This window comes from Diadema antillarum, unplaced genomic scaffold, assembly GCF_040938485.1.
Source record: "Diadema antillarum isolate AM-2024a unplaced genomic scaffold, OU_Dant_1.0 scf00000103, whole genome shotgun sequence".
NCBI classification, from domain to species: domain Eukaryota; kingdom Metazoa; phylum Echinodermata; class Echinoidea; order Diadematoida; family Diadematidae; genus Diadema; species Diadema antillarum.
The window spans coordinates 2469427-2482874 of NW_027270992.1; the positions used below are offsets into that span (position 1 = coordinate 2469427).

General features: G+C 36.5%; 1 pseudogene; it reads right to left on the reverse strand.

Moving 5' to 3' along the window:
- Positions 1 to 13448, reverse strand: part of LOC139719012 (uncharacterized) — a 116565-nt pseudogene that overhangs the window by 1476 nt on the left and 101641 nt on the right.

Consider the following 13448-nt stretch of genomic DNA (forward strand, 5'->3'; position numbering starts at 1 on the left):
CAGTAATTACTAAGTTTGGGACACGCAATTTGTCGTGATTTTAGGTTTGCTGCTCCCCATCATTGTCGATTTTCCAAAGGCAGTTAAGTCTGAAAAGGCACCTCAGCAAAATAAAACCGAAATGAGGGAAACGGTTCTTTTGTCAGTGACGATGAACGATTACACAATCGTCATTGTCCAAACGTCTAAATGTACTCATCAAGATGCACATAATCAACCGGCGGCGATGCAGGTCGGATCAAAGAAAGACCCTTTGTTCATAGTCCATGTGTGTAGTAGGTCCATAATAATATCAGATAGATTTGCATTCGCAATGGCAATGAGTCTCAACTATGTCTGAAGGCATGTATCTGGCGGAGTCTGCAGGCAGTAAATGTTCTACAATTGGAAAAGTTCTAGATAGACATAATCGTTTAATATTGAAAAATATTTCATTTTGATAGCAAGAGAATGATAAGGAATACATCTGTAAATAAACTCCTCAGTTTACTTTCTTGAGCTGTTTGTTTTAAATAAGATAACGTCAGTATAACTAACATATTTTACTGCGCATAAACAGGGAGAATCGACGGAAGAGAAATACAGTCCCCCTATGAGTATTTCTGTAATGACTTAATCACACACACACACACACACACACACACACACACACACACACAAAGTCAAGCGGGAAGGTCGGAGAAAACTGTGGGCGCGTGTAATCTGCAGAAAAAAAGAGAAAATTGTTGAGGGAATTGGAAAGGGTCCCTTTGACACAGTATTGACTTGCACAAGTTATTCTTCCTCACTCTCTTAGATTCGCATTGTGATTATAACGATTTCATACCAAACTATCCACGACGCCCGGTCTGTTCTTGCGTAGACGTTTTACCGCGCTGAAAACATCCACCGTCTTGTCCTGCTTCACTTTGTTGATGGTTGCCATGGCAGCTAGGAACGTACCAGACATTCCAACTCCGTCTCTGAAGAATGCATTCGAAAAATAGAGCATTACTAAAGAAAGAGCATGAGATATAATATGCAGTTAAGAGTGACTGGCAATACTCGACGGCAACACACAAAGTCACAAATCGTATCAGTTGTTTGTCAGGGTTTTCTAATGTTTGGAGACACTGGTCCGCTGTACAATGTATTTAAGTCTTGAAGCGAATATGCATGGTGTGTATTTTCTCTGTGTGTGTCTGTGTGGGTAGGTGTGTGCACTTCCAACGCTATCTTGCCTGTCTTATTGAATCATGGTTACCGATTAAAGTACAATGACTATATCACAAATATGATACACTAATTTGCCAGTAAAAGATGATACTTCTTTTTTTTCCTACAGACATATAATATCAACGGGTTATCACACGAATTTGGAATCATTCATGGATGTAACTTCCAGTCCACATACTGCACGTGGTTGTGTTAGATGGCATAGAAACCTACATGCACACGATCAGTAGAGGTCGCTCTTTGTCGTCCTTTTCCTCAACATTGAGGATGAATTGACAAAAGTTGCCCTTTGACTTCGGCACACTTCGAGTTTCCGGCCAGCCGTGATAGTGAAACTGATCGACACGATGTGCTCCCTGGGGGTAAGAAAACAAAGACAATAACATCAACATGGAACTAACATCAATTGTATCAGGCATACAATAGAGAAATACAAATAAAGCTACTTACAAAATAGTCGCAACTCAGGCTTTAGATTGAGCTAGACTTTTCGTTTGCTTTTTGGCTCCTAGGATCGATAACTTTAAGCTTGGGAGGGAAGATTGAGAAAACGTGAAACAAAATGACATGAGAGATCGATTCAAAATTAATACAGATACTTTGTTTGAAACGATGTATCCTCTTTGTGAATTTTATAGAAATAATCATTGCTGAAGACTGAGACAGGGACATTGTGTTCAATACAAAGAGGCAAACATTAAACAATCTCCTTTTACTCGTGAATGATGCATTGGTATAAAATCGAGATTTGCTTATCATCATTAATGTGACAGTACATAAAAAAGCAACAATCCGAATTTACATGAGGACTCCAACCTAGGCATTAAGTTTTTTTTTTTTTTTTCTGAAAGAGCAATTTTCCCTCTTCGTTATTCTAAAGCTTAGCATCATTACACGAATGGGAATTTTCACATTTTTTTTTCTAATTAGAGCACATTTTATGTAACTTGGGCCCACTTTCATTTTCCCAAAACACACTCTTCACTCTCAACTCCAATAACTTTTGGAAAACATGATGTTACAGCATTTGAAGTCGGTATTACGCATAAATAGAATGTCTATATAAAGTTGATACAATCAAATAATGCATTCATTGTGGTTGTTATAGGGTTTTATACCTATTTTTTGGCTCATTCATTGCACAGAACATATTAGTTTGGTGCGAGATTAAGCACTTACTTCAGAGCCTTCTTTTTTCGCAGTAAACACTTTTGAAGAGTGCATACTTTCTTTCTATTATTTAGATGAAAGTCCGGCAGTATTTAGCGTATGTACTTTCAGAATCTTCCCTCAACCTTTTCAGTTATTTCCCCACTTCTTTGGAATGAACTCCCTTTTTATATTCGTAACGCTGAAAATGTTGATAGGTTTAAGTCATTGTTGAAAACTCATCTGTTTACACAACCTTAATTTTGCTGTTGTTGTTGTTGCTGACGTTATCATAATATGTACATAATGCTGTATTTTGTTTTTACGTTATATATATTATTTTTCCCCCGATTTGATGCGCTTAGAAACATCAGTATTAAGCGCTATATAAATGTTATTCATTATCATTATCATTAACTTAAAATGCATACATGGGGATGTTTTGGTGGTTTTGTGATGCAGGGTTACATTTTCTGTTCCTATGTTAGTCGGTTTAAGTTTCTATTACTGCAATTGTGCAAATCAAAAGATTGAACAATAATTGATCAATAATGCCAACAAATCTACGAATAAAATTAGTTGACATATTTCCTTTAGTCATTAGAGCCAATCAAAATGCACATTAATGATGGTATGCGGCGTTAAATCGATTGCAGTAAAAAAAAAACACACAAAAAAAACCCAATGATGATTATAAACTACTTCCGAATGGGAGGATCCCAAATCCTATTTCATGTCATTTAATTTGGCAAAACTGGTGGTAGTTATTGTCATGTTATGACGAAAGAAAAGTGGATGAACAACATGAAGTTATTAGCAAATTGTATATCTAAAAGGGTCTGGGTAATTACCCCCTGGGCAATTACCCCGGACCCTTCCCCTGACCCTAACCCTAATCCTAACCCAAACCCAAACTCCTAACCTTAAACCTATCCCTAGGCCGAATCTTTACTCTAACCTTACCACTAACCAGTATTTAGCCGGGGGTAATTGCCCTCTGGTGGTAATTGCCCGGATACGATCTAAAATCACCTGTGTAATTGGCACAATATATTATTGTCCCGTGTATTTCTATGCAATCAAAACTTGTAAAGTAAACAGTTTGCCACCAATAGCTGTCACTACGATTTTATTTCTACGTACCTCAATTGATCTCTAGCTTTTGACAAAGGCAGCTCGCTATAATTTGAGGACACGCACACGGAGAGCAGTGAACTCTGCTCACACAGCGCACGAGCGGTGAGTTGCTTTTGCTTTTTTTTATCATTCAGCGAAGTTTCGGATGAAAGTACTGCACTATAATTTACTGCTCATCACGCAGTAAAGCTCCTCCTATACACATTCCGTGCTTTGTTTAAGGCAGACTTACCTTTTTCTTTGTGGAAGTGATGTTCAGAACCCGTTTAGTCATGAAGTCTGTATCTTTGTGTTCTCTAAGCAGCTCCACGGTAAATGAGCCGTAGCTTTCTTTGCCATGTGAAGGCCAGTACTGTCCACACGTCTTAACAAAAAAAAAAAACGACAAAAGAGAGAAAGAAATATGAAATTATAGTCGTAACATTAAACTGATAATGAAACATTAGGGGAGGGAAGAGCTAAGTATCAAAAAGTAGCAAATTTAAGAGCACTCTGACTGTAAAATGACAGTAGTTTCAAAGTAGCAATCATGGTTACGTTAGAGAGCAGTAGTTAAAACAGTTGTTCCATCTGCCCTTTATCTGCCTTTTGAAACAATCTTCGGTGGTCTGAAAAAGTCAAATTTGATGCATATGATGATAAGCATCATACATTGATATCATTTTTTTAAAATACCTTATCCATTTCGTTGAGGTGCACCACAGTTTGACATCCGTAATCCCACACTAGACGTAAGAAGTCAGTGATCGTAGACGGCAGAGGGCACTGAGTGCTTATGTGGGCGTTCCTTTTACCTTCGAACTGAAACGATTTTGAAAGAGAGCTAGATTTGGTAGGTAGTCAAATGAACAAAGTAATAGGGATTACAATGGGAGAAGATGTGGACATGGAAAGAAAAATAAAATATAAGAATCAATAACAGACAAGGTAGACAAATGGCAACGTCATATGATTCGAAAAGTAGTTTAAATGTGAGGTAAAAGTTTGCCTCAACAATTAACATGATACATTGTCATCATCTTATAGGCCCTGAAGATTGAGCAATAAGACTCCAAATTTATTGTTCTCAAAAGCTTGGTTTGTAATTTGTATTTTTTTTCAATTAAGTGTCTAACAAATAAATTGATAATCAATTATTGTGCACAAAATGAATTACAGTTAATTCTGTGTATATTTGTATGTTTTTATTAGTTTTATTATTTTTATTATTATTATCATTGGAATTCTAATCCTGCTCACATTGAAGAATGGCGCGATCTGCGCATATATTATTAATGTATTTATCATCATCATTAGAATTCTAATCAAGCTCACATCGAAGAATGAAGCGTTGATGTATTGGTTCGCGCCTGGATAGTCGCCCTCCATCATGAGATAAGGCCGAGACTTATCCGCTGTAATGGTAGATAAAAAAAGTGAGGTAGAAAATACACAAGGGTTAAAGACCGTCTAGAAAATATCAATAAATTTGAACCAACTAGTTTGAAATTGTAGATGGTATAGTAGCTGGGAAGACTTTTAAGAATTTTTCATCCTCAAGAGCAGATTCCAACTTTATGCTAACAAGTCACAGATAATGATTGCCTCGACTCATCTATTTAGGGAAAATTATTATTGCAGAGAACCCTGACGTTAAGAAAATGATGCATTGTCAAATACCAGATCTTACGCCTGTTACGAGGAAAATACTGTGGGTGAAGCAAACAAAAACATGTGGCCTAATGAGATAATCGAAGGAATAAATCTTAAAAGATTCATTCAAGAATCAATTGGACTCAACCTATCACACCACTGTGTTCCATTTGTAAAATGTGCTTGATCAATGACAGTATAATGATGTTGTAGGTTTAAAGTTCGGCATGGTCGAATCTAAGTTCTCATTAAAGCCCTTTTCAATATCGTGCATACATTTGCGAGTCAGTTTGCATAATTGCATTCCTGTCGTTTATTTTGAATGTATGCATATACATATATATATATATATATATATATATAAAGGTGTTAGTATATCTTATATGTATTTCATTATCATTGTTATTATCATTATCATTATTTTGCCGAAGATTCACAAGAGACAGAAAACAAAGGGGAAAACAACAGGTAACAAGCAGAGACGGATTTGGGTGAACACACCTGGCACCCTGTCTGGAAAACGGTTCTTTTCCATGTTCTCTGATCTCAGTCCAGCAGGACTCGACAAAAAATCAGTCCCACTTGGTGTAACGTAGTCCAGCAGCTGTATTTAGAGATGGCAACATGTTGTAAAAGTCAAGAAAAAAAATGAAATTATTCATGACAATTAAATGTGCCATAACGTCACGAGATCGCCGTCTCAGGCCGAAACAAGAGCATTTTACAAAGTTCTATGCGCGTTATTCATTTTCGTTCAGTTAATTTGCACAATACCGCTCAGCTGTGTATATGATTTGAAGTCATATTCATAGTAACAATATCAGTATCATTGTCTATGTAAGGGAGTAATAATTTTAGCATGAAGATTGGTAAAGAAAGGTATTGATTTCAAACTTGATTCAAAGTGCTTATTGCAAACCACACTCAAACTTGTGTCAACGTTTATTGGAAATGAATTTTTAAAAATGCATGTGGCCTTGCAGGAGATCGAAACGTTAAAGAATCCACCTCAAACTAACCTCAAACTGCTTTTCAATCTCTGACATGCCAGAAGCAGGATCAGCTTTCTGCCACTGAGGCCGGACCATTGCGATGTCCAGCAACTGACAGGTCATAACTGGACACACTGACCACTGCAGCAGAGTCTCGTAGATGAACTCGTATTGAGACTGTAGAGCGAATGACAAGAGTGTTTGGGAAAAGAGAGATATTGAATAACAACACGAGATAGCTGATGAAGAGGATTAATGATTTTAAATGATAAATATATGATAAACTGATATTCCCAGAAAGGTTTTTATTCCATAGCTTTTACTATAATACGAAGAGAGAAGACCAATCTGAGTGTTTATGAATGGAACACAAATCTTGAATACGGAGAAAAGAAAAAGTGGTCAAAATTCCACAGCGTACTGTATTTTGGGCACACAGGCTACCATGGATGATGGGAAAACACAATATACCTAGCACTAATCATATCAGCTTAAGTGTCAATCAATCTCTAGCAAATCTTTTCTAGCAGTGAAAATAAGAGCAACAGTATAGAGCACATTAATATTGCTTTCACTATATCATTGTCTTTAATCTAAGACAAATAGTGACGTATCATCAGACTGAATGACTATATAAACTCAACTAATAAAATTCATGCCTGTTTCATTAAGTTATTAAAAAAAAATAAGCAAACCTGAATGGACACTATCAGCTCTTAATCTCGAGAATGCATCTGCAGGGAACACTTTTGCCATAATATCGATGTCCACGAATCGACAGTGAAAAACATGAATCAGGTAGCCTACCCTAATAATCATGAAAATGACCTTACATATCTGGAAAATATCTAAGATATGTTTATCGCACCTGGACCTGAACCATGAATGAACGCCGTTTCCTCATTTTGTTCACAAAGTTGAAAATGTCAACCTTCTTCTCCTGTTCGATCATGGACATCATTGCGTCAATGGTAACGAAGGTTCCCGTGCGGCCAACTCCAGCACTGCAGAAAACAAAACACGATGGGATTGAAATTAAGACATGTAATCAAACTGACGTAAATACCAGAGGAAACTGAAATGAAGCAGCTTCGGAGATATGATTACGCAAATGCCACGTTGACGGTGTAAGTATTCACGATAATGACAGAACGTCGTTAGTGCATCGGCTGTGTTCGTTAATTGGAAAAAAGAAAATCTATCTGCATGATATACAGTATAATTATATTAACCAGTCAATGCACGAAAGCCAGATATCTGCGCCGATACGAGTTGCTTTCGTAACGTAGTGTGATGATGGGTCACATATACCCTTTTCAACACAGAGGTCTCCGGGCCTTTATATCTTTATGTTTTTCATATACCTCCGTTTATATATATCAGACTTTAGTATTACGCACTTTCGAGAAAATCTGCAACGATGTGTATTATGTATTCTATAGTGCCCGGTACTTCCAGAATTTACCTGCAGTGGACCACCAGCGGGCCAGAATGTGGTGGAAGTGCGTTTCTCACGACGTTTCGTAAGTCAATCAGAGGCTGAGAACACTCGGGTTCTCTCTTATCAGGCCAAATCGTGTAGTGGTACTGACTCACCCATCGAGATTCTTCGTCGTCTCCCTGGTTGGTGAAATGAAAGCAGTAAATTACCAACATAATGCAACAAGAGCAAAAACAAGAAATATAAACTGATTATGATGTTTTATGAGAACAAGACATACTCATATTTTGTGCATTGTTTAGAAATGAAAAAAGAATATGAATGAATAAAATGAAATGAAATATAAACAAAGTGAATATTGACTCTCTTTCAACATGTTCAAAATTGTCAATGAAACAGCAATTTTGAAAGGCGAAAACACCCATTACTTTCCTGATTCATTAACCGGTAGTGTTTTTAGAGACGTAAGTATGGAAAAAAATATCTTGCAATTACCCTTATGCTTCTGAGCTGGTGGTGTCTATAGACATTAATAAGAAACATTTTCACCTTTCTTATATATTTTTTTTTTAAAACAGACATTTAATATTCTTCTAGATTTAACCTCAATCAAGAATCACAGGCTATTCTTCAGTTGAGAAATCTCGGAAGTGAAACACCAGTCTTCCCATTTGTCATAGGCCCAGGCCTCAACCGTCCAAACTGTGAAACTCAACGTCACATTTACCTGGTATATGTTAAGTCAGCATGTCTACACTATGCTAATCTGTGAAGAATTGCACTTCACAACTTCGGATGGAACACAAATGTTGACACTTGAAAAAAAAATCCAGGTTCAAACACTCAATTTTGGCTTATCCACCAGCTGTAAAGCACCTCCTTTTATTGATTTTGTTTTCTTTTTATTCGTATTCGTACTTCACTTTTTGTGTTATTCCTGCTGAGTCTACACTTTAAACATAATAATTATGATACTTCTTTAAGGAAAAGCAAAGGAAGGTAATTGTCAAACATTAATTTAGCTAATGCACAGAGTGTGGGGCAATGATGCTGCAAACTGCAGATTGTGAAAGAAAAGGTCTTTTCATAATCGAACGAACGTGTTAATGACGTACCAATTGCAATTCTAGTCGACGATGGACGAAACCTGCTTGCCTCTCTTCCCATTTATTTCTCACAGAGAAATCGCCGTAGCGCTCTGTTTTGTTCTTTTCCGGCCAGTACTGGAGACACTTCACCTATAGTAGGGCAGATATGTAACAAAATTTGGTCGAGATGCTCACATCCGGCGGAAAGTATGAAATTTTGCATATAGGGGTATTTTGAGGCGCTGATTTCAAATATTGCCGGATCCAAAAGATCTGACAACGGGGTAAGCCGCCATTTTGAATTCCAATATGGCCGCTATCACAAAACAAATGTAAAGATCCCTATTTTCAGTTCTGAATGACCTGTGGCACCAAAATTTGGTACACATGAGCGTTTTGACATATTGAATCTGATGACGGATTGATTTGAAGTGTCTGACAAACATCGAATGGCCGCCATTTTGAATTCCAATATGGCCACCTCGACAAAATATTCAAAATCCCTATCTCGATTTCTAAGTGGTGAGTGACGCTGAAATTAGGTGTAAGCAAGTATTTTAACATACTGAGTTAAAATATTAACTTATGTGATGTGTCTGACAAACGCAATACCTGCTATTTTAAATTCCAATGTGGCTACGAAGACAAAGACCACGACAAACATTCACGGGCATGTCAAAAAGTGTAGCAAAAAGGAAGCATAATGCACCTTTCACTGACGTCATAATGTAAATACAGCAGCGCGCACTCAATCAGTTACAAACGCGCGCTCAATCAGGTAGCCTAATTTACAAACCCGAGATAGAGATTTTCAACACTCCAACATGGCAACTATGTATAAAAATTTAAATTGGCTGCTGTGCAGCTTGTCAGACATATCAAATAAGTCTGTTATTGAAGTCATCATATCACAATACTTTTATGTATCAAATTCCAATGGCTTATGTCATTCAGAACTGAAGATAGGGATCATTAACGGCGGCCATATTGGAATTCAAAATGGCGGCCGACCCCGTGGCCAGATCTCTTGGATCCGGCAATATTTGAAATCAGCGCCCCAAAATACCCCTATATGCAAAATTTCATACTTTCCGCCGGATGTGAGCATCTTTTTCACATATCTGCCCCACTACTAATGGAGAACACAGTATCACGAAAAAAAAAAAGAAATCAAATCAAACAAAGCAAAAAGATAAAATAAAACATATATGATTTTCACCCTTGAATCATTTAAACATCGTGACAGTATGTTCGAAAAAAAAATAGCATGCTCAAATAATGCATTTGTTTATCTATCACCCCCAACCCCTAGTCTGGCCATGCAGTGCAAAACTGTAGTTTACTGTAAACTACGTCATTGCTCAGTCGGCACGCGAGATAAGATACTTCTTTCATCATAGGATATAATCTGTTGTGCATTTTTTTTAAATCTAAGTCCTCAGAGAAAAATGGTGCTTAGTTGTAGGCTTTCAGCGAAATGTAGGCTTTCCGTGATAACACGCTTCGAAGTTTTGTTAAAATACATTTTTGGCAATTTGCTCACATGTCTCAGCTGTCTGTAAATATCTCCATTGTGACTGAACACCTTGAAGTAATCAATAATGAGGGAATACACAGTGAGGGGGCTTCCTACCTTGCCGTCTTCGACAAGATTGGTCAGCATGACGATTGCCGCTACATTCTGCTGGTAGATCATCTGCCAGAAGTCGTTCAAAGACGTTGTGTTTGGTCCTGATATCAAAATTATATATATATATATATATATATATATATATATACACGTGTATATCAAAATGGTCAATAGATTCGTTGTTAGCCCCGTTCCCAAATCAAAAGAATATTTTTATCTTAGGGGACTTTAACTTGAATTTGTTTCACTGCAACGACAATCCCAACTACCAAGAATTTTTAGATTTGTTATCAAAATACCTTATACCATAAGAAAGCCTACTCGTGTGAGTGATACATCATCCACGTTGATAGAAAATATAATCGCAATATTCCATCTGTATTATCCGTTGTTAGGGATAGTATCCGATATATCTGATCATTTGCCGCTATATGCCAAGAATCTCACGTGACGAAAAAAAAAATTGTGTTAATGCTCATTGATTTACTTTTGGGGATTTTTGTAAACGTCATCTTAGTAGATTCAGGGAGAAATTACTAATTGCTAACTGTCAAGCAATTTTTGCTTAAGCGCATATTACATGCATCATGATCATTCGTTCTGTTTCACATATGTAGGCCCTATATGTTTCACTCGGGAAATTCAAATAGATTTGTCAAAAGAACAACTCACCTTGTGTTGCAATGTAGGCATTCTTTTTCCGGTGTCCCTGCAAACAATACAAAGATACAATGAAAATACTGATGTCACATCTGTAATTAAACCTTTGGTATGAATTAGGCTGGATGCTTTCACCGTTTAATCCCGACAACTCCTCGAGGTATCGTTTTCACGCGTTATATGATTAGATGACTATCATCATGGTAATGATAATCAATCTAGATATTTGAATCACAAACAAAAATGCAAAAAAAAAATCTTACTGGCCAATCAACAATATATAACAACACAAAATGCTTTATGATGCCTTTTCGGGTCTGGCAGCATCTTAATTACACATGTGATGTATATCCGTGAGTAATACTACAGGATCCAATATTTCATAATCGTCTTTAAAAGGCAAGGTGTAAATTCTTTTCTTTTTTAATGCTATCAATGGGAGAAGTGAATTCTATTTAGAAAAAGTAATTCTCGATAAACTTACATCGAGGAACGTAGCGTTGATGTAATCTGCTCCCGGTTGGTTTGAATCCGTGTTGAGTTTTACGCGGTGCGCATCGACTTTTTCACAAACAGAAAAATGAAGCAAAAAAGAAAAAAAGAAAAAAGAGAACGCAATTAAAGGTTGGCTTTGAAAGCCAGCAACAACGCAAATTTGCTCGTTCATGTGTGGACTTTTTAATACATGTAGAAATAAGGACGTGAGTTTGGTTGTCAGAGGTGTCATTAGTCTTTCAGTATCAATAAATTATCTGAATGAATGTTTAATTTGAACTTCATTACAATTAGCGTTGTTGTATGTTATTGTATACAAAGAGGTCATTGCAAAATCAATTAAGCATAACTCTATTTTACAACAAAATGGAATTGACTTACATGTAATTATGTTCTTATAGCGATTCTTCTTTTTGTTCTGTGGAAGGAAAGCTGCGCATTCTTCGGGAATTTCGTTGTAGAGATCCTAGCGTGCATGAACAACGACAACAACGATAACAAACTAAATACTTCGACAATTACTGTTAGTTACACTTTTTAAACGATCAAATTAGATTCATCAATAATCCATAATGAATTTGAAACAGCTTTATATGTCATATTAAAGTGTCGATTACAGTCTAGAAATCCCTTTTTGAGGGTATTTGTATGTAAAAATATGGTGATTTTTGGTTAAATTGAGTTATTACAAGTTTGATGTACAGTGAATGTAATACATACATGCAAATTTGTAATTGATAAATATGCAAATCACTGATTACGCACACGTTTTGAAGGCAAATAGGAAGTTTTGGCACTTTTTTATTGCAGATTCCGTCATGGAATTATACAAATCAAACTTAAAGGCAAGAAGAAAAATTCCACACGGGGGAATGCAAAATATCGCATTTTTGCTTGAATTATTTTTTTTTATTATCATAATCATAGTATGAGGAGACTATTCGTCTAGTACACTATTCCACAGGCATTGTACAAACCTCGACATAGAGCAATAACAATGTAAAACAACACACGATCGTGGCCGAATAGCTCAGTTTTACAATTTTTTTTTCTTATACTATAATGTGAAAATAGTATAGCCCTACTTGCATTAAGAAAGGGATTAACACAGTAGGAACTAAACGGAAAACATGACAGTGAAACAAACTGCCAAATTAACAAAATCTAAAAACTGAAGCTAGATTTAGGATGCAAGGCTTGTTTTGTCTTCCTACCTTGAACTCTTTCTTGAGACCTTCCACTGAATGTTGCTTCTCTTTCACGTATTTCGCCAAGTCACTCAAAAGAATGGGCCGAAAAATGACGGGGGTAATCTTCACTTGCGGCTTGGCAGGTTCTTCGTATGGGGATTCCTCAATATTTGCGTAATGTTTGAGACTGTACGCTAGAAAGAGCGGAAAACAATTGGTTTCAGTTTCTATTCATGTTTGACAATAATTATACCCTGCACCACAAAACCAACAAAAAGTCGCCAGACATGGATTTCTAGTTAAGGGCAGTTTCTAAAAGAGCAGACTTTATGTTTTAAAATGTTGTATAACTCAACTCAAATGGATTCTCCTAACCTATTGGAAAGGAAGCCCACACTCTGGAAAAGTTTGAATTGAGAAAACTTAGAGGCTCTGAAGTACAGTGTCTATTCACGCGCTTAAACTTTACTAAGCCACGCTACCTGTGCCATGAATGGGTCCGAAAAATAATATAAAGCACTGTAGCAACAATAATGAAGGGATTATCTGATTAAGCTGAAATTGAGCAAGCTCTATTTACTCATTCTGCCCGTAATAAATGTCAACTTTATTATTACTAGTAGTAGTAGTACCGTTCTTATATAGCCCATGATACCTTTGGCAAGGTCTGTATGCGCTTTGAAGGGGAAAAAAGATAAACAGGAACGGATAATTACAGAAACAATAAAATGTTGTTTAAATCATCACCTAACAATCATTATGTTACTTTTTGAACGGAAAAATTTTTGAAAACGTTTTGAACTTATTGATGGAAATTGT